Source organism: Ambystoma mexicanum, chromosome 2q, assembly GCF_040938575.1.
Source record: "Ambystoma mexicanum isolate Mex_15411 chromosome 2q, UKY_AmexF1_1, whole genome shotgun sequence".
Classification (NCBI taxonomy): domain Eukaryota; kingdom Metazoa; phylum Chordata; class Amphibia; order Caudata; family Ambystomatidae; genus Ambystoma; species Ambystoma mexicanum.
In genome coordinates, this window is record NC_090924.1 from 253400703 (window position 1) to 253426433 (window position 25731).

The window sequence follows — 25731 nt, forward strand, 5'->3', positions numbered from 1 at the left end:
TCCATACTGCCTGTAATACCGGAAATTTGAGCGAAGCTGGCCAGGACTTCGGTCGTCAATTTCAAATTATCTTCCAGGTTTTGCACATATATTAACATGCCGTCAGCGTACATGGAAATCAGGTGATATGTACCCAGGACAGGTATGCCCGCCGTCATGTATTCTGTTCGTAGATATGCAGCCACTGGCTCAATCGCCAAAATGTATAGCAATGGAGACAACGGGCATCTAGTGCCTTTCTCTAGTACCCAGGTCCTTGTATATTATTTCCACCCATCGTAGATAATACGGACCAAAGCCTAACCTGCGCAAAGTAGCGCGCAGCCGCTCCCATTTAATGGAATCAAATGCTTTTATTGCATCCAGAGCTGCAACAGCTCACAGTGCTTCCCAAGCAGCAGTGCTGTACACGATGTGATGTAGTCTTCTCAAATTCCATGACATGTTTCACCCTAGTACATATCCCGTTTCATCAAGGTCTACCAGTGTGTGTATTACCTTTTTTAGTCTGTTGGCCAGTGTTGCCATCAGGATTCTACTATCCTGATTAAGTGAAGACAAGGGTCTATATGAGCTACATTCCTGTGGTGGCTTATGTGGTTTCAAGAGAGGTACTGTTATAGATTCCCTCAGGCTAGGCGGGAGAATTCCAGAGTCATGCGCCTCTGTCAGGGCGTTCAGTAAATGTGGAGCCAATTCTGTTGCAAATTCTTTATAAAACTCGCTGGGTAGGCCCTCTGTGCCCGGGGTTTTTCCAGTGGGTAGCCCCTTTATAGTCTTTATCAAATCCTCGGCCGAGATCGGAGTAGCTAGTTGCTTGTTGTCTCATCAATCAAGCCTTGGGAGATCTATTTCGCTTACTACCTCCTCTGTGAGCAGGTGTGTGGTTATGGGCATTTCCTTATAAAGGCAACAGTAGAAGTCGTAACATTTTTCATTAATCCCTTCTTGAGTGTTACATGTAGTACCCTGCTGCGTTTGCATAAAATATGTGGGTGTACGTCGCTCTTCTTTCTTACATAGCCATGCTAGCAGTCTCCTTGGCTTGTCCCCCGCCGCATGCTGCCTCTCTACACATTTAGTGTAGCTATGTCTCCTCAGCTGCTCACAGCAGTTCAGGCACTGTTGCCGCAAAGCCATTTCCTCCGCCTTCCCATTCTCTAGGGTGTTATGTAATTGTGTCGACGCATGTAAAGCTTCTTCCGCTGCAGACAATTCTCTGCAAAGCTTAACCTGTATGCCTCCTGATTCTGCTGTAGCAGTACCTCTAATGACTACCTTTAGGGCCTCCCACAGGGTTCCCACGCCGGGCACACTCCCATCATTATGATGGAAGTATTCCATGATACTGGCCCTTACATGTTCTCGGAACACAATGTCTGATAGGGCCTCGACCCTCAGTTTCCATGTTGGAATGGGGGCCTCAGAGGTGCGTATTGCCACCGCAACAGCAAGGGAACATGGTCCAACCGGACTGTGCTCTTGTATTCTGCTATCATTGATTCTCTCATTAGATCCCTCCCTACAAAAAGGTAAACCAGGCTTTTGTGGACCACGTGCGCCACTGAAGTATGAGAGTAGTGTCTAGAGTGTGGGTTGAGTGTTCTCAAAATATCGATCAATTTGAATCATGTTAGAAACGTTTGTAGGGACCTAGAAGGAGGGGAGGGTTTTAGAAACTTAGAGTCTGACCTATCCATGCAAGGATTCAGAACACAATTGAAGTCCCCCATCACATAGGACTTCTCCATTTCTGTATGGCCCGAGCCTATGTTACATTGTCTGGAAGAAAGCCCGCTGTGTTGTGGTTAGGTGCATATGTATTTATTAGACAAGTATCCACATTCTCCAAGAGCCCCTGTAGTAGGACCATTCTGCCCTCATCTTCTGCCTTACGCTGGGTCACTTTAAAGGAGACCGCCGGTGCTATCCGTGTCAGTACTCCACAAGCAAACGCTGAGTACATGGAGCCTATAATTTTCCCTCCCCATTTCCTGGCCGCTCCTGCTTCTTTATCGTAAGGTGGGTCTCTTGTAATGGGGCACGTCAATTGTATGTCTACGGAGGTAAGAGTACACTCTGTCTGTTCCTTTTCACAAAATTATTTAAGCCGTAGACATTCCAGATTAACAATTTTAACTCACTAGCCATCTTCAATCATCTGCAGCAAAGGAGGCACATCCCCCAACCCTCTTAACTTTCTACTCTTTTGGCTTAGTAGAAAAGAAAATGGGCCTCATTACAAGTGAGGCAGAATGGGTTAACGGGACCCGCTAAAAGAGGCAGACCCATTAAACCCGTCCGCCTCATTACAAGCTCCCCTCGCAGGACCCGGTAAGTAACGCCTGGTCAAACCAGGCATGCTTACCGGGTCTCGCAAGGGGAAGAGGGAGCAAACAACGGGCCGCTCGTAATCGGCCCTTTGTTTGCTCCCTCCCCCATTCCCATTCAGCCCTATGGGGGCTGAAATGGGAATGGGGAAGGTCCAGGCCCGGGTTCCTGGAGGGAGGAATTACCGGCCCTCCGAACTCGGAATGGCCTAGTAATTCCCCATTCTGGGAACCCGGACCCGATTTCGGCAGCAGCCATGCCGCCAATAGTGGCATGGCTACCGCCAAAATCGTAATTAGGCCCTGACTTTGTGAAAGTAGTTTGCAGTGTAATGACTGTTACAGGCAACACATATTCCCTTTTAACTTCCCCAGCTTCCCCAACTAATAACAATCGCCCAGCATTGTTTCCCATGCTCAGGCGTTTCCACTCTTCACCACTACCTTTGGGGGGTTGCCCTGTGGCATGTGCGCAGTGGTTGGGCACAAAAACAAGCATCCAAAAAAGGAAAAAACAGAACTCTGTGGGCAGGCTGGTGGTCGCCATGGGAACGGTCTCCTGGTTCAGGGTTACTAGGTATGTTTATGTTGAGGTTCCTGCCATTCAAGCCATCTAGGCAAAGCACTGTGGATTTGGTAGGATGTCTGGCTCTGTCGTTCTCTTAGCCAGTCCAAAAGGCACTAGCTGGACTCCAGTGGTGTGCTCGCTTCTAGCCCAGATGCGCCCTTGCCAAGCCAAGCCGTCAGGTTCTGCTTGCTTCTGTGATTTCCATGTCCTTGGGCTTGGGTGGGGAGGCCCCTGTCTGTGGATTGATCTTCTCCCTGTCCATCCACTCCTGTGCTTCCTCCGGGCAGTCAAAAAATAAGGCGTGGTTTTTGTACGGGCCGTTTAGTCGGGCAGGATACATTAACATGTACTTCATTCCGGCACTGCGAGAACTGCGCTCTGCTTTTCTGGACCTGGAAGGTGTAGTCAGGGTACACCGCTAGATTTGCAGATGCCCTCCGCTTCGTTATCCTTCTCTTGAGTACGATAGAACTGTAACGCTCACCTGATTCCCGTAGAGGCGCCGGTCTTGACTGGGCGTATACCGTATCTTCAAAGGTGATGTGTAACACACGGCTGGCTCTTTGGGCTGGACCTCTGTGCACTGTATGTCTGACTCGAAGGGTAAGATGTCTGCAGATAGAAAATATGGGATTAAGTAACTGGGTTATTGAATGTCTCTCTCTTCTTCCCTTTCTCTTCTCCTGTAGAACCCCAAAGGTTAACGCTCTCACCTTAGGTAAGTGAACGCCGTGCTCTCCATCTGCCTCGGGGCAGGGTGCTGTAACCAGTTTCTTCACTGGATAAGGGGAGCAGGCCTCTTGACTTCAGAGGACTGCTGTCCGTCGTTTACTGCACGAACGGTAAGTTTCGAGTAATTCTAATGTCTTTAAAGTCTTTAGTAATGATGTTTCTTGTTTTGCAGGGTTCCGGCGATGGCGGATGACGGGCTGAAGTGAGTTGAAGATGGAGCCCGTGTGATGAATAGAAGCGCCTGGAAGCACGTAAGTAAGCGCTTGTTGCCTGCTTCACGATGCGCTCTAACTGTCTTTTTATTTTGCAGGTACAAGTTCGGAGCGGCTGCAGGGTGCCGGAATACCCACTGGGTTAGATGTGGAAAGGAGTAATGGCACGTGAGTATTAAAGTTCCCCAATGTCTTTAAACGCACCTTGTTTTGTCTTTCAGATGCGGGATGCAGCGCCGAAGGCCTCCGGAGCGTGCGAAGAGTTGGTAAGCTTTTGTCTTTCAGATGCCGGAATGCAGTGTGAAGACCTCCGGAGCGCACAAAGAGTAGGTAAGCCTTTGTCTTTCAGATGCCGGAATGCAGCGCGAGGTGTTGGTGACAGCCGATGGACCAGGTAAGTGAAGAGCTGTCACTGAAGACCGTAATGCTAACCTGTTCTTTCTTGTCTTTATAGGTGTTGCTGAAGACTGGATTCAGGATGGTAAGCCTTTTTCCTTAGGCCCAGGATCAGATGCAGAAGACACGATGAGCGTTCTGCTGCAGAGGATGCAGAATAACGCAAAGCAAGATTCATCCATCGGGTGAGGTTTAAATAGCCTCCTGTAGTGCTTAGGTGTCTCCTTCCACAGCCACGCCTAGGTAAGAAATGAGTTCCTGCTTTCCAGAAGAGTTCCAGTGTTCTGAATCTAGGGAGTGGCTCCTGCCCCACCCAACAGGAAAAGTAGTTCCAAACAGAAGAGGATCAGAGGCTCAACTGGCAGGCAAGTAAGCAGCATGGTCTGCTGCAGGTAAGTCCACCCAAGCATTATGAGCCCGGCGCTTCCAGCGCTGGGACTGGGCATATTTATGAGCCTGGTGCCACTGGCGCCAGGAGTGGGTCCAAAAGGTCCCAATTGGGACTGGTTGGCACTCGGAACCTGGGTTATGGATCTGCTTCCAAGGGAGTTGGGAAAACCCTGACCTTTTGGAAGCAGAGATCATGACAAGAACCTTCTCTCTGTCTTTGTAATTCAGTACTTTCTCCAGCATTGGATCTTTCATAGATTCAGATGCTTGAATATTCCACGTCGTCAGACTGGGAATCCTCTGTGATTTAAATAATATTACATTTTTTTAAAATATATACATTGTTTCCATAGAAATATGAGTGTAAATAGCCCATTATGGTCTATGAGCCATCCACTTGTGTAGTCCCTCCACCTAACTTTGTTCCTTTATGGCCCTAACTAATGAGGTGGCAGGGTTGAAGCTCCACCCCAGTCAGCCATCTTCAGATTTTTCACCGCAGTCTAACGACAGAGGGAATCCTCCAGCTCTATGAGCTTTTTGGTATGTTTTCATGTTAGGTATATTTGTTTTACACAAATTATATCTTTTTGAGATCTCCTGTCCAAGAGCTTTCTGCTCTGTGTTTCTGGGCTCAGAAAACACTTTAATTCATCAAAAAATCTTCGAGTGAAATCCTCTCAGAACATGGCTGAAGTTTCAACTGCCAAGAAGCCTTCCCTCTTCAGGGACTGCACAAAGTGCATGAAGAAACTTGTCTACATGAAGGATCCTCATGAACAATGCATCTACTGTTTATGTTTATATCCTCATGATACAAATAAATGTGACATTTGCAGGACTTTTTCCAACAAGACCTTGCAGGATAGACACAGAAGACCTCTCCATTTAGAAGCCAAAGGTCTATCTTCTGACGAAGAATCTGCCAAGACAGCTCCTGTACATTCTTCTAAACCATCTGAGAAACAAACTTCTAAGAGAAGGGACGCTTCAGAGGAAAGGGAGTGTCTCACCTTCTCACAGAAGTAAAACGAAGGTGGAAATACCCGCTTTGAAATCTGGAGATCACAAGAAACTGCATCCTGAAGAAAAAAATCACCTCCAAAGGTAAGGAGGCGTTTTCAAAAATTCTGGGGGGGGCAATCGTCAACGGATAAGCCGTCTACGAGCGGTCATAGTGATAGAGGCCCATGGACGACCAAGCCGCCGACGAAACCCGTAGCGTCCACGACGGCGACACTTCAAATCTCATCATCGGCGACCAAATCCTCGTTGACGAAATCCGCCTCCATGAAACATTCATCGATGAAGGAGTCCCATCACTCGTCCACGAATCTCTTGTCCACGAAGATCCCGTCAACGGATAAACACCCTCACCCATCGACGAAGTCATCCTCCACGAAGCGACCGTCGATGAAGTCATCATCGTCCACAAAGCTATCGCCGACGAAGCCCACAACGGCGCCGTCGACGACAAAGTTAATTCCTTCGTCCACGGAGAAACCAAAACCCAAAACAGCCGCTGCAGATGCCACTGTTACACCATCCAATGAAAAAACAGTCTTGCCTTTATCAGTGACTCATAAACCGATAGGAGCACAACTTTCTCCTTTGGGAGGGATGACAGAACTCCCAGACATCATTCTTCAGGAGGAGTTTTCAGAAACAGAATTTGTTGGCGGCCAACCTTGCCTCACCCCCAAGGAACATAGTCCTCCCTGGCAACCAACTGTGGAGGAACCTGCCGATCCTTATGATCCAACTATCATCAACTATCAGTCGATGCAAAGGATAATTGAAGAATTCAATAGACGTCAAGCGGAAAAGAATAAGTCATCCATAGTGTTAGGCAGAATCATGTGCCGTGCCCTTAGGGACCACTGCACACAATTAAGACAACAAGTGGCAGTACAATTTCACCTTTGGTACACGCCTGTACTACACAGACAGAGTGGTAGCAATGGCTGAGCAGCCAGACTTATCTCAAGAGCAAATGACCAGTAGTAGAGATTACACAAAGGACTACAATTACTGTGACTCAAGCAAACACTGACTCAAGGTTTCTGGTTAAAAAAATATAAGTACATTTATTTTTAAACCATTTGTTCACAAAACACTTCACTTCTATTAAAATAAAACCACGCTTCAAATATACTACACACAACCAATTCCCCTTATGTAGAACAATTCAACAGTAATGACAGTTCGGTCTTACGAAAGATAAGCGTACTCCCGGGACGAAATGTAACCGAAGTCAAAACACCCTTAGCACATGAATTAACACAAGAGAATTGGGGATTAAAATCATAGGCAATACTTTTGTCAAGGCAGATAGAATCAGAGGGCACCTTCCAACCAGTACATGAAAGTCAATAGGCCTGCGCCAGTGTCAAATGTAACAGGGGTCCTGTTGCTGAGGATCACACGGTTAGAACAGTTCACGATTCAAGATTGCCAGGAGTACTTAGATATTGTCACAAAGGGAAGCAAAAGTTATAAGAGGGAAGGAAGAAAAGGACAAGCCTTTGGTGAGGAAGAAGGGTTCACCCCAATTCCTCGAGGTCGGACACAGTACCTTATTCGTTGAAGAAAGCTGGTGCCACGGCAGTTGTTCCTGGTAGTTCCTGCAGACTCACGGTTCCTGGAGCTTCAGTCTTGGGGACTGGAAGGAGGACGTCCGGAGTAATCTGCACTACCCAGGGATGAGGCCAGCAGCAGCAAAGCAACGGTGAATAAAAGGTGCGCTCCTTTAAAACAGGAGAGGCTCTTCAGATGGCTATCTGGACCACTACAGGTGTGTGTAGCGATTTCGACCAAGAAGAGGATTCTCTGGCTGTTGAGGGTGAGCTGGTTGATTCCACCAGGCTCAAGGGAAGAAGAGTCCTGCCTTTTATGCCAAAATCCCCCATTCACATAGCCCGGCTGTCAATCACTCAGCAGGGGGGGGGTTGTCTGGCCCGGACAACCACCGCAGCCAATCGACACAAAGTGCGACTTGGGTCTCCAAGGAGACCCTGTGCAGGGGGTGACTAAACCCCTCCCTCACATTCAGCCCACCTAGACACCCAAATGCCAAAGGAGGGCTTCCGGACATAAGCCCGCCAAAGGTCGGTGAACAAAGAAGGCAAACCTGGTTTGGCGCGAGAAGTAAAACACAAGAAGGACTTTAACAAAAAGAAATGGCGACTAAACCCGGCCGGAGCCAAAATAAAAAGTATTTGGTCAAGTGGGTTTATGTTTGAGGCTAATATAATAGCCAAAAACAGTACCACGTTTATATAGTATAATCCCGGGAGAAAGGTTAGGGTAGATACCACTGCCACCAGCCAAGTCTAAATGTTAAGAGAGCAAAACAACGCTCCAAGAGGCACAGACAAAAAGGGGTAGGAATTAACCCTTTCCAATACTCCATGTAAAATGGGGTGTACTGGGTCTGTAGTTTTTAGAAGACTACATAAAGTTAATGGCAACTTTACATGTTTCTGGGGGATAGTAGTCAGCCCCAGAATAATGGAGTCAGTGTGAAGTCTCAAAGACAACCGTATGTCACTGCACTGAAGGTGCTGTGTAACACACACAAAAAGTGTGGCTCATGGAGTGGGGTGGCTCCAGAACCCAAGATCACACAAAAAGTAGAAATACACATGGCAAAACACATGTAAGAGTGGGAAAAAGGCTCACACTCTTACCAGGTGGAAAAACACATGGCAAAACACATGTAAGAGTGGGTAAAAGGCTCACACTCTTACCAGGTGGAAAAAATAAACCCCAGAAATCCAGCAAAGCTGCTGAGGGACTCATTAGGTGAGGGAAATTAGCCATAAATGAGAATTCTCCCTAACACATACCAAAAGAGGTAACACCTCCTCAGAGCATTTCACCTCAGCATAGCACACCTAGAGAGTCTCCTTCCAGGAGCAGGCCACTTAAAAGGGCACATTCACCTGAGCTTCCTCGCTGATCCAGGAGCAGAACGCTCTGCTTCACCGACAAGGGTCCCATCTCCTAGATTATCGCCTAGGCCAAGGTCACCTGTTTGAGACCCTACAATTGTGCCTTCAACCGCATCGGCCTCAGCCTGGCAAGAGGATCCTTTCAGAGACTTTTCTGACACCGAGGAAGGGGAAATTACTCATGAGCCTGACACTCATAGCGAATGGGATGATTACATAGTTGAAAAACCCAGAAAGAAAGACTCTCCAGGAGATTCTTCACCACCAGACGATTTGGTATCTTTCCATACCATTATTGGTAAAGCTGCAGACTTGTTCAAGCTTCAAGTCACATCTGAAGAGAAAAAGTCAGTGCTTTATGAGCACAGGGATAAACGCAGAAGGACAGTCACGACCATCCCTCTTCTTGATACCATATGGGAACCTGGGTCAAAGATATTGGCTACGCCTTTATCTATTCCCGCTCTGGTTTCAAGACCGGAAAAGAAACACAAAGCCCCTGACACAGTGCCACTTTGTCCAAGGAGACACACCAAGCCAGATTCTGTCATCACTTTGGCAGCGAGAAAAAAGTTGGCCAATCCTGCATCGCCCTTATCAGCCCCTCCTGACAAGGAAGGACGTAACTTAGAGGCAATGGGCAGGAAGGTATCCTCGTCAGCCTCTCTCACCATCAGAGCGGGTAATGCACTAGCCATGACAGCGCGTTCTTGACCGCAAGCTATGGTTGCGTATGTCTAAACTAACCAGATATTTACCAGCGGATCTCCAGGAAGAAGCCAGATCAATCATAGCAGATGGGGAAGCTACCTCAGATCATATAATTGACGCAGCAGTGGACGTGGCGGAATCAGGTTTCAGGCAAATGGCTCACGGAACTGTACTGAGGAGACAAGCCTGGATCAAAGCTACAGATTTCAGACCGGAGGTCCAAGCCCAAATATTGGACATGACCTTCGATGGGCAAGACTTATTTGGTAAAAAGATCCATGACCACCTCAAAGGAATAAAGACGGACACGGACACAGCTCGAGCCATCAGTTCCCTTAAAGATAAGGACAAATACTGCAGATCTTTTCGTTCCTTTCAAGGCTCATCCTCCAAATTCAGAGGCTTCAATCGTCCCTCCTATGGCCAATAAACGCAGGGAAACACCTACCAGGACAACAGATACCACCAAACCTCTAGCAGGTACTTCCAGAGGGGAAGGTGTGGCTCTACCCAGGGCAAGTAAAATTGACAGATCATGTCTTCCCCCAAAACGTCACTGCCCGGTGGGGGGAAGAGTAAGCCGAATTCTCCATCGTTGGCAGTCAATAACATCGAACAAGTAGGTGTTGAAGGTGATCTAAAATGGTTACACTGTAGAATTTCTAGATCATCCTCCATACCTTGCTCCCACACCTCGCAAGGTACATCTTTTAAGACATGCCATGTCCGAGATTCACAAACTGCTCCTAAAAGCAGATAAATCGAACCAGTAAAACCAATAGAAGGGAAGAGGTTTTTACTCCCGTTTCTTCCTGATCAAGAAGAAAAACGGTCAGTGGAGACCTATACTTAATCTAAGAGCGCTCAACAAATTCATCAAGCGCATCAAATTCAAGATGATATCCCTGCAAAGTGTCTTACCTTGGCTAAACCAGCACGACTGCCTGGCCACTCTAGATTTGGAAGACACCTACTTCTACATTCCCATTCATCCTGCCCACAGACTGTTCCTCAGGTTCGCAATAGTGGAGCTACACTTCCGATTCCGTGTTCTCCCATTCGGCCTAAAGTCAGCTCCAAGAGTTTTTACCAAGTGTCTTGCACCGGTAGCTGCAAAACTCACAAGAACAGGAACATAAGTCTTCCCATATTTGGACGACTGATTGATAAGGGCAAGCTCATACAAACTCACACGCTTGGCAGTTTCGAGAACAATAAAACTCTTAAAAGGGTTAGGTTTTTCCATCAACGAAACAAAGTCCTGCCCAGTGCCCAGCAAAACAGTTCTCTTCCTGGGTGCGGACCTCGACACCTGCATCCCAGGGTAAGACCATCACGGACAGAATAACAGCTATTCTCCACTTGACCTCATGGGTCCTGAACAGAGCGACAACCATGGTACGCTCTTACAAATCTCTTTGGGCATGATGTCCTCATGTATATTCCTCATACCAAATTGCAGGCTTCGCATGAGACCAATCCAGGAGGCCCTGGACCACCAATGGAAACAGGCATTCGGCTCATGGGAAGATACAGTCCAACTACCGCAGGCATTACTCAAAGCACTTCGATGGTGGAACTCACCTCAGAAACTGTCACAGGGAATGCCCTTTCAGGCACCAACATCTACCTTTATTCTCAGGACAGATGCATCTCTGTCCTGCTGGGGGGCCCATCTAGAAGACCTTCAAACCAAGGGCACATGGTCCGCTCAGGAATCTCAACTACACATCAATGTCCTAGAACTCAGGGCAATACGGTGGGCGCTGAAAGCCTTCCTTCTGGTATTAGCCAGACGGGTGGTGACCATCCAGACAGACAATACGACCTCCATGCATTACACAAACAAGGAGGCACCAAGTCAGAAATCTTGTCACAAGAAGCTCAACTCCTGTGGGCATGGGCGCTGCACCACAGAGTACAAATCAAAGCGGAACATCTCCCGAGAGTGGACAACGTCCTAGCGGACAAACTAAGCAGAGAATTCATGACTTCACACGAGTGGGAACAAGACGAGAAAGAAGTCCAACAAATATTTTCCAAATGGGATAATCCGCAGATCGACCTGTTCGCCACCAAAGCCAACAAGAAATGCCACAAATTTGCCTCCAGGTACCCAGAACATCTGTCAGTAGGAGATGCGTTCTCGGTGGATTGGTCAGGGAAATTCCTTTATGCCTTTCCCCCATCCCTCTCATATCGAGAGTGATATGCAGACTGAAAGAACAGAATTGTTCAATGATTCTGATAGCTCTGGATTGGGCCCGGACGATCTGGTACTCTACTCTACAACACCTCTCCCTTTATCCCCCGATTCACCTCAAAGCTCATCAGGAGCTGTTGACGCAGCAGAACCACAAGGTCCTCCACCACGGCCCAGCGAGCTTATGTCTCAAGGCCTGGTTCCTGAGCAGTGAAAATTAATGAATCTACATCTCCATGCAGATTGCTGGGATATTATCAAGGCATCTAGAGCGCCTTCAACTCAGACCACCTCTACCCGTAAATGGATTTGTTTCTCCATGTGGTGGGAAACATCTTCAGTGAACCCTGTCACAGCATCGGTCGAGCAAGTGCCACCTTAGTTACTGTACTTGGCCAAAGCAGGATTATCTATATCCTCTATCAAGGTTCATCTATCGGCCATAGTGGCATATACAACGAACCCAGATAAACAGTCATTGCTCACTCTACCAGCTGTTAAGATCTTCCTAAAAGGGCTGATGCGTACTTTCCCTCCTACGCCAACATCGGTACCATCATGGAGCCTAAACACGGTACTGACGGCTTTAATGGAACCACCTTACGAGCCTATTCACAGATGCGACATGAAGTTCTTATTGTGGAAAACAGCTTTCTTGATAGCCATCACATCTGCTAGGAGGATCAGTTAGTTACATCCTTTATCATCAGAACCTCCTTTCACCTTGTTCACAAAGACCAAGTCATTCTGAGAACCCATCCAAAATTCCTTCCCAAAGTTTTGTCGGAGATGACTCTCACGGAGCACATTGTCCTCCCTACTTTCTTCCAGAATCACACATCTGATGCATTCTCTAAATGGTCCTAAAGTTTTATCTACAAAGAACCAAGGAGTTCCGCTCCTTCAACAGATTGTTCATTGCTTTCACTAAAGGCCAACATATTTCAAAGCAAAGTTTGGCACGTTGGGTTTCTCAATTTATCACCCACTGTCATCAATCCAAAGGCGACCCCGTCATCAGACCTCCTTCGGCGCACTCCACCAGAGGAGGGCAGCTTCAGTGGCTTTTCACGCAGCAGTAGCTTTGAAGGACATTTGCAGAGCCGCTACCTGGAGCACTCTGCAGACGTTCGCCAAACATTACTGCCTGACAGAAGAGACCAACAAAGAATCTGCAGTTGGCCAGGCAATGCTCAGCCATTTCTTTGCATAAGGTAGGATCAGCCTTCCTCCCGCCTTTCCCTGGATGTGTAATCTTGGTGTTGCTGTATGGCAAAGGCTCACAGAAGTTTTCTGCATATTTATGTATATATGATGTGGGTAAATTCTAACTGCTTGGTATTCTATTCAAGCATCTGAATCTATGAAAGATCCAATGCTGGAGAAGTCTTAGTTACTTACCTGTAACTGTATTTCTCCAGCATTGGTATCTTTCATAGATTCACATGCACCCACCCGCCTCCCCTAGAGGCTGCTCCTACGCTCAGCATCAATCATACTGTAGTCTCTACGGTTCAAAATCTGAAGATGGCTGACTGGGGTGGAGCTAAAACCCTGCCACCTCATTGGTTAGGGCCATAAAGGACCAAAGTGAGGTGGAGGTACTACACAAGTGGATGGCTCATAGACCATAATGGGCTATTTACACTCATATTTCTATGGAAATAATGTATGTATTTAAACATTTTTAATATTATTTAAATCACCGAGGATTCCCAGTCTGACGACGGGGAATATTCAAGCATCTGAATCTATGAAAGATACCAATGCTGGAGAAATACAGTTACAGGTAAGTAACTAAGACTTAGCGATTATAGGTCGTGGAGGGGCACCTGACAGCGGTTTCACGCCTAAGTCAGAGTTATACCAAGAGTTGCATTTGGAGGCAGGCTTCATGCAGATCCTCATGACAAGGGCAAGGATGTCCGGAGTGTTAGTGATAGAGAGATGGAGGTTAGTTAGGACACAGTCAAAAGGAGAGTCCAAAGAAGGGGGTGGGGGAGGGATGAAGGAGGAAGCAAAGGCTGCGACTGACACACGCTTCATCAGTCGAATGACTGAGAAGGAGACTGGCAGGGGAAAGGGGCTGGGGACAGCGCAGGTCAAGGAAGGAAGAGAGGAGAGAGTGGTCCAACCAGGAGAGAGAGGGGTAGTGAGGGGTTGGAAAGAGGGTTGGAGAATTGGGTTGGAGAGCATCCAAGTTATACCATGCAGAGTGAGTTGGGCCAGAGGGGAGGATGATGAGGGAGAGTGTTGCAGAGGTCACGGAAGAGATGGGTGGGCCACATCTGGGGAGTCGAAATTAATGTTGAAGTCCCCAAGGAAAATACGTTTGGGGGAGGAGGCAAGAAGAGAGGAGGAGAGGTCAGAGGTCGGCCCATTCCGAGAGGAAGAGGGAGGAACGACCGGGGGAGGGGCTGTAGATGTAACGAGAGTAACAGAGAAAGAAGGGGAGACAGGGAGGCTGCAGACTAGGCTTTCAAAGGAAGAGTATGATTGAGTGGGGAGGATGGTGGCAGGAACCCAATCAGGGAAAGTCAGAGCCACTGCACCACCAGATCGGGATTGTCTGGGGTTGGATATGATCTTGTAGCCCTCAGGAAGAAGACTGTCAGAAGCAGTGATGGAGCTGGCCTTGAACCATGTCTCAGTGAGGGCAACGACCTCATGGTCAAGGTCTTCAAGGAGGTGACAGATGTCAGAGGAGTGTTTAATGGCAGAGCGAGAATTGAGGGTAGCTAAGTAAAGCTGGTGACCCCCTTTAAAAGATTTGCAGGGGGTACTGGGGTGCAGTGCTACCCCTGGGGGGAGGAAATGGGGGGATTAGGGAAGGAGGGGGGGAGGAGAGGATGGGAAGTTGAAGAGGGAAGGAATACGCCAGTCAAGAAGGAGAAGGTTGGGCCGGGAACCCTGGGCTATGATAGTGCCATTGTGATCGACATTAATGGTGCATTTGGAAGATGCAAAGTGAGTTAAGAGCACTTCCCATCTAGTGCCACCAGTATTGGGAGAGGAGGAGAAAGGGGAGAGGACAGAGACAATATGGTGGGTCCATAGGTTAGTTGAAGGAACAGCAAAGAGGTGTAAGTGATGGTGTGTCTGGAGGAAGAATTGATATAGGTGTCTGCAATGGGCAGACCAGGGTTGGATCTTAGGAGTGCCTTTTTTAGTTTCTTCCTTCCAGGCTTTGTGAGAGAGGGCGGGTAAGAGACAGAGAAACAATTTGAAAAGATAGAGGAGACAGAGAGCACCATGGGGGAAGGGAACAAAGGGGGGTGAAAGGTTAGAGGATAGCGGGGAGAGGATCAGAGGCACTATGCAACAATAGAATCGCACCATCCGGCCAAGCAGACAAATCTCTTCTCATCCCTCTGGAGTAGATGGATTTCTTGCAGAAAGACAACTGAGGGAGAGTGATCCACCAGTTTGGCCCAGATCAGTTTGCATTTGACAGGTACATTTAACCCCTGTACGTTCCACGTGAGTGCAGAGAGTGAACGCTCCTGGTCCGTATCATCAACCCCCAACATCAATGTTCGATTCAATCTTGTAGCCTGCCCATCGATCCATGACTGAATGACAACCTTGGGAAATAGTGCTAGATCGTTCCCACCCACAATTTCTCTATGTGTTCTGTCAAGGTCATTCGGGTTCTCCTCTGAGACCTCCAGGACCCGATGGAAAAGGGCCAAAACAATGTCCTCCAAGTCCGCATTAGAGGCTTCTGCGAGGCTTCCCCTGATGATGCAAAATAGGGCCAGATTTGAATTTCTTCTCCTGGTTCACAAATCTAACCACGGTAAGACACCACCGTATCCATCCAACTGTACAAGCCTTCTCGTAATCCCTGCTCTGCCTCCTCGAATACCCTTGTGGCATTTCGCCCTGCCTTTGCTTCCTGTCAATTCCGCTCTTTCTCTCTTCTTGTTCCACTTGAATGGAATTCTCTTCCCCCTTACATCTGAGAAACAGTTCACACCAGTTTGCTGAAAACTAAATTGAAATCCTTCCACCTCACTCCCGAATTGCCTCTTAACCTAGCTCTCATCTGCCTTCAAGCTAACATTTTTCCTCTGCTTCTAGCCTGCCTCTCTCCCTCACTTTCTCTGCTTCCACTTTAGCATTTCATTCATCATGGTCTCATCCCTAACATGGCTGGCTGTACCGCCTACCTGCACTTAACCTATATTCACTGCTCAGGGTTTTCGCTCCCAGTGCTGAGCCCTGTTTTGGACATTTCGTTATGTTTCAATCCATTGTAACTTTTTTGTTACAAGTGATATCCCGGCCAAATGTGCACCCTTTTCTTCCCACATGTAGGCGGTCATACCGCCACAAAGGATTAGTCGTTTGCTGTAGGGGGGTGTGAGAAAGTAACAAACAAGTGACCATATTTTGTGTTTTTTCAGAAAATACCAATGAAATATTGTTCAAAAAAAGCTCTTGTTTTTTTCTTGTAAGAGCTAGGAACAAATGGGTTGCAGTTCTGAATTTACCATTTTCCAAACTTTCAGGAACAGGTTGAGTGGAAACAGTAAAAAATATATTTTTCATAAGGTTACCATCGGTTTTGTGAGAGGTAAGCGATTTTTCCCTTTATTTTCATAGGACATGCTTGGATGGAATGGAAGAGGAGGGTAGGAAAGCTCAATGGGAACACAGAAACTCATACATTTCTGAAAAGCAGAAAACAGTCCAAGTTCAGGAAGGGGTCATTTGCGCAGGTCAAGCAACAACTATGTTCCTACTATTCCCATAGTTTGGAAAGAAACTGGAAAAGTGACAGAAAACAAAGTATGTGCCGGACTTGTTTGCACTTGTAAGGTAATGGCTTCTGTGAATATTGAGAAAAAGCAATGAACCGCTACATTTCCCGACTCTTCTAGTTAGGAAGTTACTCATTTTTTTTGATGTTTTACAAAACAAGCAATACCATGAGCCAAAAACAGAGTCATGGTACACAGGATCTTAATGCTGACGGCCTAAACAGACATACTTAGCATTTGAATATAAGGAAAACCAATGTAGTGAAGAATGGCAAGCATACAGTTTTTGAAAGAGCATAGGCAGACCTTTGGATGGATAGGTGACTTGCGCAGGTTACAAAAGCATGCAGTGCCTAAAGCAGCGACTAAATGTAGGTCACATTTGGGAAATTAAAGGGTTGCGTAAATAAAGTGCAGTAGGAAATGTATGAAAACGATATCAAAACCAAGAGAAAACAACAAATGTTCTACTATCCCACATTTCCACAGGTGTCCCAATAAAAATTGTACCTCACATGTGTCGGCGCACTGACATGGGCGCAAAGGGAAAAGGCTAAACCACTGGTACATCAAACGCCCTGGGGAAGGCTGGATTTGGCTTTGTTGTCAAGAAGGGTAAATGTGAGCTGTAGAGTTGTGCAAATGAAATCCTTAAATAGCCAAGTAACACTTACACTCAAGGTTTCAGTTTGAATAGTTATTTATTTAATTAACATCAATTTTTAAAGAAGCATTCTTTAAAAATGCAATTTTTTGTAACAATGTAAATAAACTTTAAAATTACTTTTCAGAATCAAAACAAGTTTGTGGCTAATCTTTGGATATGCTTCTTACACAATCCCTACACCCTGAGGCGACTTCAATCACAAGGACAGTAATGGCATTTATATATCACACTAGTAAACTTTGCAGATTCTGAGGTTGTAGAAAGGAAAGGTTAGGGAAGGAAAAAGGTTAGACAGTTTCTCAGTAAATGTGATGACAACTAAATCTTCCAATGAAATATAGATAAGCCTTTCCCAGCAGTAACAGTATACAACAAGCTACCACGTATGAGGGACAAACAGTATCAAAGTCAATGGACTAGAAGAGTCTTCAGGAAGCCAGGACAGCCAAAGCCATTTGAGACACAGTCTATGGATCTAATGCACTTCTTATATCAAAGTCTTTCACAAAGTTAGAGACTGGTAGAAAAATCACTTGTAGGTCACAAGCTGTTAAGTCTGTGAGAAGAGAGTTGGAATCAACTCGTAAAAGGTAAGCCATTGCAATTCCCAAGTGAGAAGAGTGCAGCTAAAGGCAATACGTTAAGTACCCAAAGCCTAAAAAGTACCTCTGGTTAGAAGAAGCATTGTCCAGCTGGATTCTGTCTTGCTACAGCGGTGCAGACCCTTGTTCCTGAGCCTCAGTCGTGGGGACAAGAGGGAGGACATCTGGAGGGCTCCTGCAGCGGTACTTGGGAGGTTGTCGGCAGCTATGGGCTCTTTTCGGTTCAGCAGCACTTTGCAGTTTCAGCGCTTGACAAACAGCACCCATGCAGATCTCGTGCACCGGTTGGACTCTCTTCGTTCCCTCGGTCCAGCACTCTGGCGAGGGGACCGTGGATCTGGAGGTCCTGCTTTGGGATGGTCCTAAGGAGTCTCCAGGTCAGATTTGTTCCGCGGCAGACTTTGCACTCGACTACGGACACTCGACCCCTGGCATTGGGCTTCTGAAGCAATGGAGATGCACAGCAAGTTGGGGATGGTGATCCAGTGGGGTTTGTCTCAGGGTTAATTGGTCCCACTAACCCAAGGGGAGAAGTCGTTCCGTCCGGAGCTTCTCTGTCGAGGTTAAAAAGGAGGTCAGCACAGCAGCAGGACTTCACCTGGCTATTCAAAGGTCCAGGAGGTTTCAGCAAGCTTCATTCACGGGTTCTTCGTCAGGTGTTTCTCCCAGTGGTCAACTCTGCCTATAGTCCCAAAACCCTCGCCTTTTAAGCACATTTTTCCCATTCATGCACAGCCTAGGCTGTCAATCACACATCAGGGTGGCTGTCCTGAAAGGACAGCCAGCCAGCCAATCATGACTAGTTGCATTCAGGCATTCTAGAGACAAAGGATAGGGGAGTTTTCAGGCCCCTCCCTCACATCCTGTCTTTCCAGACACACTGGATCCAGGGGCAGGCTTCAGGGCTGAAGCCCGCCAAAGGCAAGACAAACAAAGGTCTCAAACCTGTCTCAACACGCAGAGTAAAATCCATGAAAGACCTTGCAAACAGAAAATGTCGAGAAAAGAAGACAGGAGCCATTTTGACAAAATGGTCACCCATGGGTGCTGTACTGCAGCTGAGGGTTCAGCCTGCGGTAGAAAGGCACAATGGTAGGACAAATTCAACCTCTGTAGTAGTGAGGGTAACATACATTTTTTTACATGAGAATGTAGGATAAGGGGTGACTAGGTAACCCCCCAGCACTCCACATAAGATGGTGTGCGCTGGACCTACAAAGAGAAAAGGTAAGTAAAGTCAATTTTACTTTACTATTCTTGGGAACTGAAGTTTGTACAAGAAAAATTATTTAAACCTTATGAGGAATCTAAAGGATTTCTCAGTGACACTGCACCAAAGGTGATGTGTGTCACCATACAAAAAGCAGATGCCTATGGAGTTTGTCAGACTCCAAAACAGTAAAAACACAAAAATCCAAATCAGGTCAAAACACATGAGAGAGTGAGTTAAAAGTTAAAATGTCCTAAGTCCAGAAAAAGAGCTGGGGGTCTCTAAGGTTGAAGGAAATTAGCACAGAAATTATAATTCTCCCTAACACCTGGACATTCACAAATCAACTTGCAACAATTCTTTACATCAAATCTCTCCTTTTCCTTCTCGCCAGGCAACCGCATCTTTTCTCTTAATGGTTCTACCTCCACATTCTCACATTTCAATCTACCCATCCAACCTGGACACAAATGAGTATTTGGCTTCCTACTTCTCAAAACCTCAAACGGTGCCACCCCATACTTAAGAGTTCTCTCTGTAACAGCCCTTATCCAATCCCCACCTGTGGCCACTGCAATCCTGATGATATCCATCAACGTACGATTAAACCTTTCCACACACCCATTGCGCTGGGGATAATACACAGCTGTGTTCACTTGTTGTATACCATACCTCTCCAAAAATGCTTTGAATTCCCTAGATACCAACTGCGTACCATTGTCCGACAGACACCTACATGGAAATCCTTCACGCCAAAACAATGGCTCCAAAAATCAGATTAGGCTATTAAAGGTGACATCTTTTAACACACACACCTCCGGCCACTTGGACAACATGTCCATTACCACTAGCAAATATGTTGCCCAAGTCCCCCTAAAGGACCCAACAATTTCAATGCAATCTCATCCCACGGTATATTTGGACTCTCACTTGCATACCGTAATGCCTTTATCTCACGCTCTGCAATCGGAACACTCCTTCACCATGACCTCCACCTCCTTGTCTACACCAGGCCACCAAAAATCAGCCCTGATCAACACTTTCATCCTTGCCAAACCCAAATGTCCTTTGTGATCTAATTCCATAACAGAGGCTCTCATCCCCTTGTGGGCAACCAATCTGTGACCCCTGCATGAGTATGAACGTTTCACACACAATTCATCCTTTACTCTCCTGTATTCCTTAACCTTCTCATCAGCACATTTATTTAAGTTTGTTTGCACCAAACTGTGAGAAACCCAAGGTGTCTCCCTGACTAGTCCCCGTGGATCTGTCATTCAGGTGGCCAGAACATGGCCATCGCTATTGGATCCAGTCCCTGGGTGTGGACTAGTGAGGGAGAATCACCTGGATGGGGGGTCCTCAGGGACTGGAAGTGGGACACAGATGGGTGAGACACGGTATCCCCCTTATTTTACCTTTTCCCCATCTTACCCCGTAGGATACTCAAGCACTGTGCCCCCCCCTTTCTGACACAAACTCTTTCACACATCACAAAAGACGACGGACAAGTACCAAAGCCATTTACCTGACATGTCCCAATGCCAGGGTCAGGCAAAGTCAGGCAATTGACCAAAATCACACACACCTGATGGCCTTTTCCCTTCCCCACAGGGATAAAAGGTGAAGCACGATAGAACAAGGCGAGCAAGGCAGTCCGCACGACAAGAGAGCTAACTCAGCACAACAGCAGTTCAAGAGGAGGAGAAAGACGCCGCAAACAGAGAGGGTGACAAAAGAGAAGCGACCTTGCCCTTTCTGAGCCAAGCCCGGAAAACCTCCACTGAAGGAATCGTAAGACTGCGAACAATAGCCAGCGTGTGTTGCAGCAGACGTGAACGGTACACAAGGCCCTCCTCCGCTGATGACTAATGCCGAGGGGAGACGCTTGCCACCATGGTACCGGCCTTGACTCCCGAGACATGAAAAAGCCAAGCGGTTCATCACAGCCGGTGAGTCGAGGGGAGAGCCTATAAGAAACTGAATTGTGTTTGAACAAAAGTAGCAAAGGCTAATTGAAGAAAGTACAAAGAACTGTTTTGATTAATTCGAGAGGGGAGAACCAGCTACAGAAGAGGCGGACACCACATGGTTGTTCACTTGAGAAACTCTGGCCGATTACCCTTTGGTGAAAACTACCGTTACCAGAAGGCACTGGGAACGGCATTAGAAGAGGTTCAAAGTGGCCATATGGGGGTCTAGTAAAATCCTCTGTACAGTCGAAAGTCTTTGACCGACAATTGTAGATAAAGCTAAGAGAAGTGAATCCGGCATCACAAGAACTATTCAAGGAACTATATGAATTGGAAAAGTTGGCAAGAGTGAACCCGACCTAGGGATGCCGATAAAAGGGGGCGTAGTCTGAAGTCCCAACAAATAGTGTGTTGACAAGAGTGAACTCGGCAGAGGGATGTCCACAGTGAACTGTTCAAAAGGACATTAAGATTCATGAATGAAATGGATGTCACAGATGAAATCGGTTTGAAAGCCATAGTGAACCTGGCACAGGGTGGCTAACAGTCTTGTGGATCTGAGCCTGGAAGAGGTGGATCCAGAGGTGAAAAGACATCACCCAACTTGCAAGCAGAAAGGAACTTTTGTTTATTATTTTGGGAACACATCAGGTCCTCAGAGGCAAGAGACTTTTTGTAGAAAAGAGACTTAACCACCAAAGGCCCTGATAAATTGAGAGCAGAACTGTTAGCTGGTGCTGGGGAAGCTTGAGTCTTTGCTGTGCTCCAGAGTCCTACTTTGTCCCGTGCTCAAAACGTGGGGAAGGGAACCCCGACTACCACATCCTGACTTATTATTTGTAAACACTTTTTCTTTTCCTGTGAACCCTGTCCCACACTTTTTGTTTGTATTTAGCGTAAGGATTGGTAATAGGTTTTTGTTAGTATAGGCCCTTTTATTTGAGAAGACGCCACTAGGACTGCCTTATTATTTGATGGTCGTAGCTTGCTCCCATCCTAAATTTAGGCTTATATTAGGCATTTTTCCAAACTGCACATACAGTTTAATAAACACCCTTGAATTGTGATCATGTGTGTCTGTCTTTACTTTTGCCACCATGAGTACCTTACAAAACCCAACACCATTCGATACACTTCGTACTTGACACAAGCCTCATCCCAATCTTTTTGTTTATTGCACTCCTGCATTTGAAAAATTCCCAAAATGTCCTCTTCATCTCCATCTTCCTCATCACCAACCAATGAACACTCAATAGCTGATTTGGATAAAGCATCTGCCACTCGATTGTTTCTCCCTTGAACATGTTCCACTTGAAATTGTAATCCCTGCAGACTGTTCATCTACTTCATGATCCTTCTTGACACACCTTCTAAACCACCCTTGTTAACTATACTCACCAATGGTTTATGATCAGTCCTCACTCTAAACTCACGTCCCCAGAGATACATTTTGAATTTGCCAACTGCCCACACACGCACGCAAAAGCCTCCTTTTCCACCACTGAGTATCTCTTCTCTACATCCTTGAGCATCCTAAATGCAAATGCAATGATCACAAACTTTCCATCTCGTTACTGCGTCAACACTGCACCAAGACCTCTATCACTCGCATCCGCATATACTACCGTCTTCCGATCCTCCACAAATCCAGTCAACACTGGTGCTTGTACAATACAACGTTTAACACCCTCAAAGTTCTCAGCACAAGCTTCACTCCACTGAAACACAACACCCATCCTCGTGAGCTTCCTCATATTTAGTGTTTTGGCTGCCAGCTTCTCTAAAAATTTACTATAGACCTCCAATAGGCCCAAAAATGAGGCCACCTCACTCTTGTTCTTTGGTTCTAGCATTCTCCTGATTGCCTCAATCGTGTCATTCTTGGGCTTTACCCCAGACCCAGAAATCTAATGACCCAAATATGCCACTTTGTCTGCTCTAAACATACACTTCGAAGGGATTGTGTCCTCCGACGTATTCCTTATCTTTGATAATTCGTCTCCAGCTTGCTGGCCTTGGAAATTTTTTCAGTAGAGGGTGCTGCGCGTCGACGTCGGCCGAGTCGATGTTCCTCGACGGCCACAGTATCGGCGCCGACGTCACCATGCCCATAAATAGCCACGCGTGGCGTCAGTTGCTCAGTTCCGTTTTTTTGCGCTTCGTGGGGCCTCGGAACATCGTTGCTCAGTTCAGTCAGAATAAACCTTGCATATCTACTCGAATATACCAACTAGTTCTCGATGGCATTTTCATCGGAACCGACGACGCCGCAATCCGGCTTCAAAAAATGCCGAGACTGCAGTAAAAAAATGTCGATAACGGATCCACACAGGGTCTGCTTGTGGTGCTTGGGAGCCGAGCACCATTGTTCGGAGTGTGAGGACTGCATGTCCATGACGGCGAAAGCCTTGAAGGAGCGCAAGGGGAAGCTCGAGAGAGGTAAGTCAGTCAAAAACCTCCTCGAAAGTTCCTTCGGCTGAGTCGAGGCACTCGTCTCCTCACCGTCGAAAACATTCCCATTCTAGATCTCGAAGTAGCTCCCACCATTCGTCGAGATCAAGACACTCAAAGAAGAGACGTCGAAGATCCCCTTCCTCGTCGTCTTCTGTTTCTCCAGAAAGGGTTTCCTGTCCCACAAAACACAGCTCTCAGGCTGAGTGGAAGGAATTCAGAAAGAAAATGTTAAGCGTCTTTGAGAAAGCGGCCTCGACCCCCTCAAAGACAGCTGAGGGTGATACCCCAGGTGAAAAACCCAGAAAATCAAAACGCCGCGAGTCGCTGCACCCAGCGAAACATTCCACCCGAGAGCGCCACGAGCCATCGGGTAAGAAGGCACCGTCTTCGACGCCGTCGTCGAAGATTCCTTCGACGCATGGATCGGCGCCATCGACGCCGTTGTCGAAAGGTTCTTCGATGCATCGGTCGATCAACTCCACGCCATCGTCAACGCCGATGAAAGAGAAGACCACGGCTACCCCACAGCCAACGGTGATTCCAAGAGCCTCCGGCACGACGCCGAGACCGTCGTCGACATCCTTGAGTAGGATCCCGATCCTCTCGAGTTCTTCGAGGCCTCTTCCAGTTTTCTCGACGCCGTTCTCGGCGCCTTCGAATCCTGTCACATCGGCGTCGTCGACATCGACGTTTTCTCGGCCAATAATGACGAGTTTGGGGTAGCTGCAGCTGACCCTGAATACTTATCAAAACACCCGACTCCAGAGAGCCCGGTAGTCCAAGCGGCAACTTCATCAAGCAGCAGGACCGCTTACCCTACTGTCCCACAGGATAGAGATGAAAAGAGGTACGATTCTATGGCAAAGAAAGTCTTCTCTGCTTGTAGTATGGCGTTGAAGTCCATCAACGCCACCTGTATGCTCGCCATGTTCAGTCACACACTGTGGGAGTGTGCTTCATCAGCGGCTTACTGCATACCCGAAGGAGAGGAAAAGGAAGCCTTCCTTTACCTTATTAAAGATGGCAAGGATGCCATGTGTGAATCACTTCAAACTGGCATCGATTCCACTGACAGTATCAGCAGGGCCATGGCGGCAAGTACAACAATCTGCAGGCATGCGTGGTTGCGAAAGACTGGCTTTGCTCCAGATGTACAGGCCAGACTTTTGAATATGCCCTTTGACGGCTCATTATTCGGAAAAAAGGCTGATGACAGTCTGAAAAAGCTGCAGACATCTAAAGCAGCAGCAACATCGTTAGGAGCTGCAATCCGCCAAACTCCTTTTCGCCCCTCAGGAACCTCTGGAAGAGGAAAGTCCTTTCGCTATTATTCCGCATTCAGGAAAGGCACAGGACAGCCGGCTCAAAGAGGCCAAAGGAGATCCACCCGGGGTGGACGGGTCAAAAGTACTAAAGCAGCAGCAGTAGCAGGTGCCTCTTTACCCGTGGCATCTGCATCAGCCGCCCCCAAACACTCTGAGGTATTTCCACACAAAGGTTAACTCACCATCTGACGGAATGGCAGGCTATAACGTCAGACGCTTGGGCATTGGAGACAGTTGCCCAGGGTTACTGCCTACCCTTTCTACACATCCCAGAGAGTCATCCACCGGGGCGCAGCTCTCTAAAAGTTCCAGATCCGCTCCTCTTGCAGGAAATTATAGACCTGCTAGAGAAAGGTGCCATAGAACCGGTACCTGTAGCGGACAGGAACAAGGGATGGTACTCCCCCTACTTTCTCATACCAAAGGAGGACGGAGGACTGAGACCCATCCTGGACTTGCGAGAATTGAACAAGTTCCTCAGGAAAGACTAGTTCAAGATGGTAACTCTCTCTCAGATCCTTTAGGCCCTCCAGCTCCAGGACTGGCTGGTATCTCTGGACCTTCAGGATGCTTATTTCCATGTGCCAATCCATCTCAAACATAGGAAATACCTGAGGTTCGCAATTGGCGACTCTCATTATCAATTTCGAGTTCTGCCATTTGGGCTGACCTCCACCCCGAGGGTCTTCACCAAGCTAATGTTGGTAGTGGCTGCGGGTCTAAGGAGGGAAGGGATCCACGTCTACCCCTACCTGGACGATTGGCTGATCAGGGCTGTATCTTCGGAACAAGCTCAGATCCAGCTAGATTATGTCTGCCACTTCCTTCACAAACTGGGCTTCTCCCTCAATTTAAAGAAGTCACAGATGATACCATCACAGAGACTCCAGTTCATTGGAGCGGTCCTGGACACTTCTCTGGGAAACGCCTCGCCACCAGAGGTGAGGGCTCAAGAAATTCTGCAGATGGTTAACAAGTTTCAAAATGCCCAACGTCTCCCAGCCTTCGACTTTTTGAGGTTGCTAGGCCTCATTGCATCCTGCATCTTCCTTGTGCCAGAGGCTCGCCTGAGAATGAGATCTCTTCAGTGGGCACTGAGAACTCAGTGGTTGCAATTCTCAGGGAGAATGACAGATCTCCTCCGGATTCCGGACAAGGTAGTCCGCGACCTTCAATGGTGGGCCTATCCAGAGAACATCTTGAAAGGAGAACTGTTTTGGCACCCATGGCCGGAGATAA

General features: G+C 47.3%; 1 protein-coding gene across 2 annotated transcripts in view; it reads left to right on the plus strand.

The window, feature by feature from the left end:
- The window catches only part of PRKAR1B (protein kinase cAMP-dependent type I regulatory subunit beta), a 2827796-nt gene that overhangs the window by 1317808 nt on the left and 1484257 nt on the right, over positions 1-25731 (plus strand). The window lies entirely within an intron of this gene.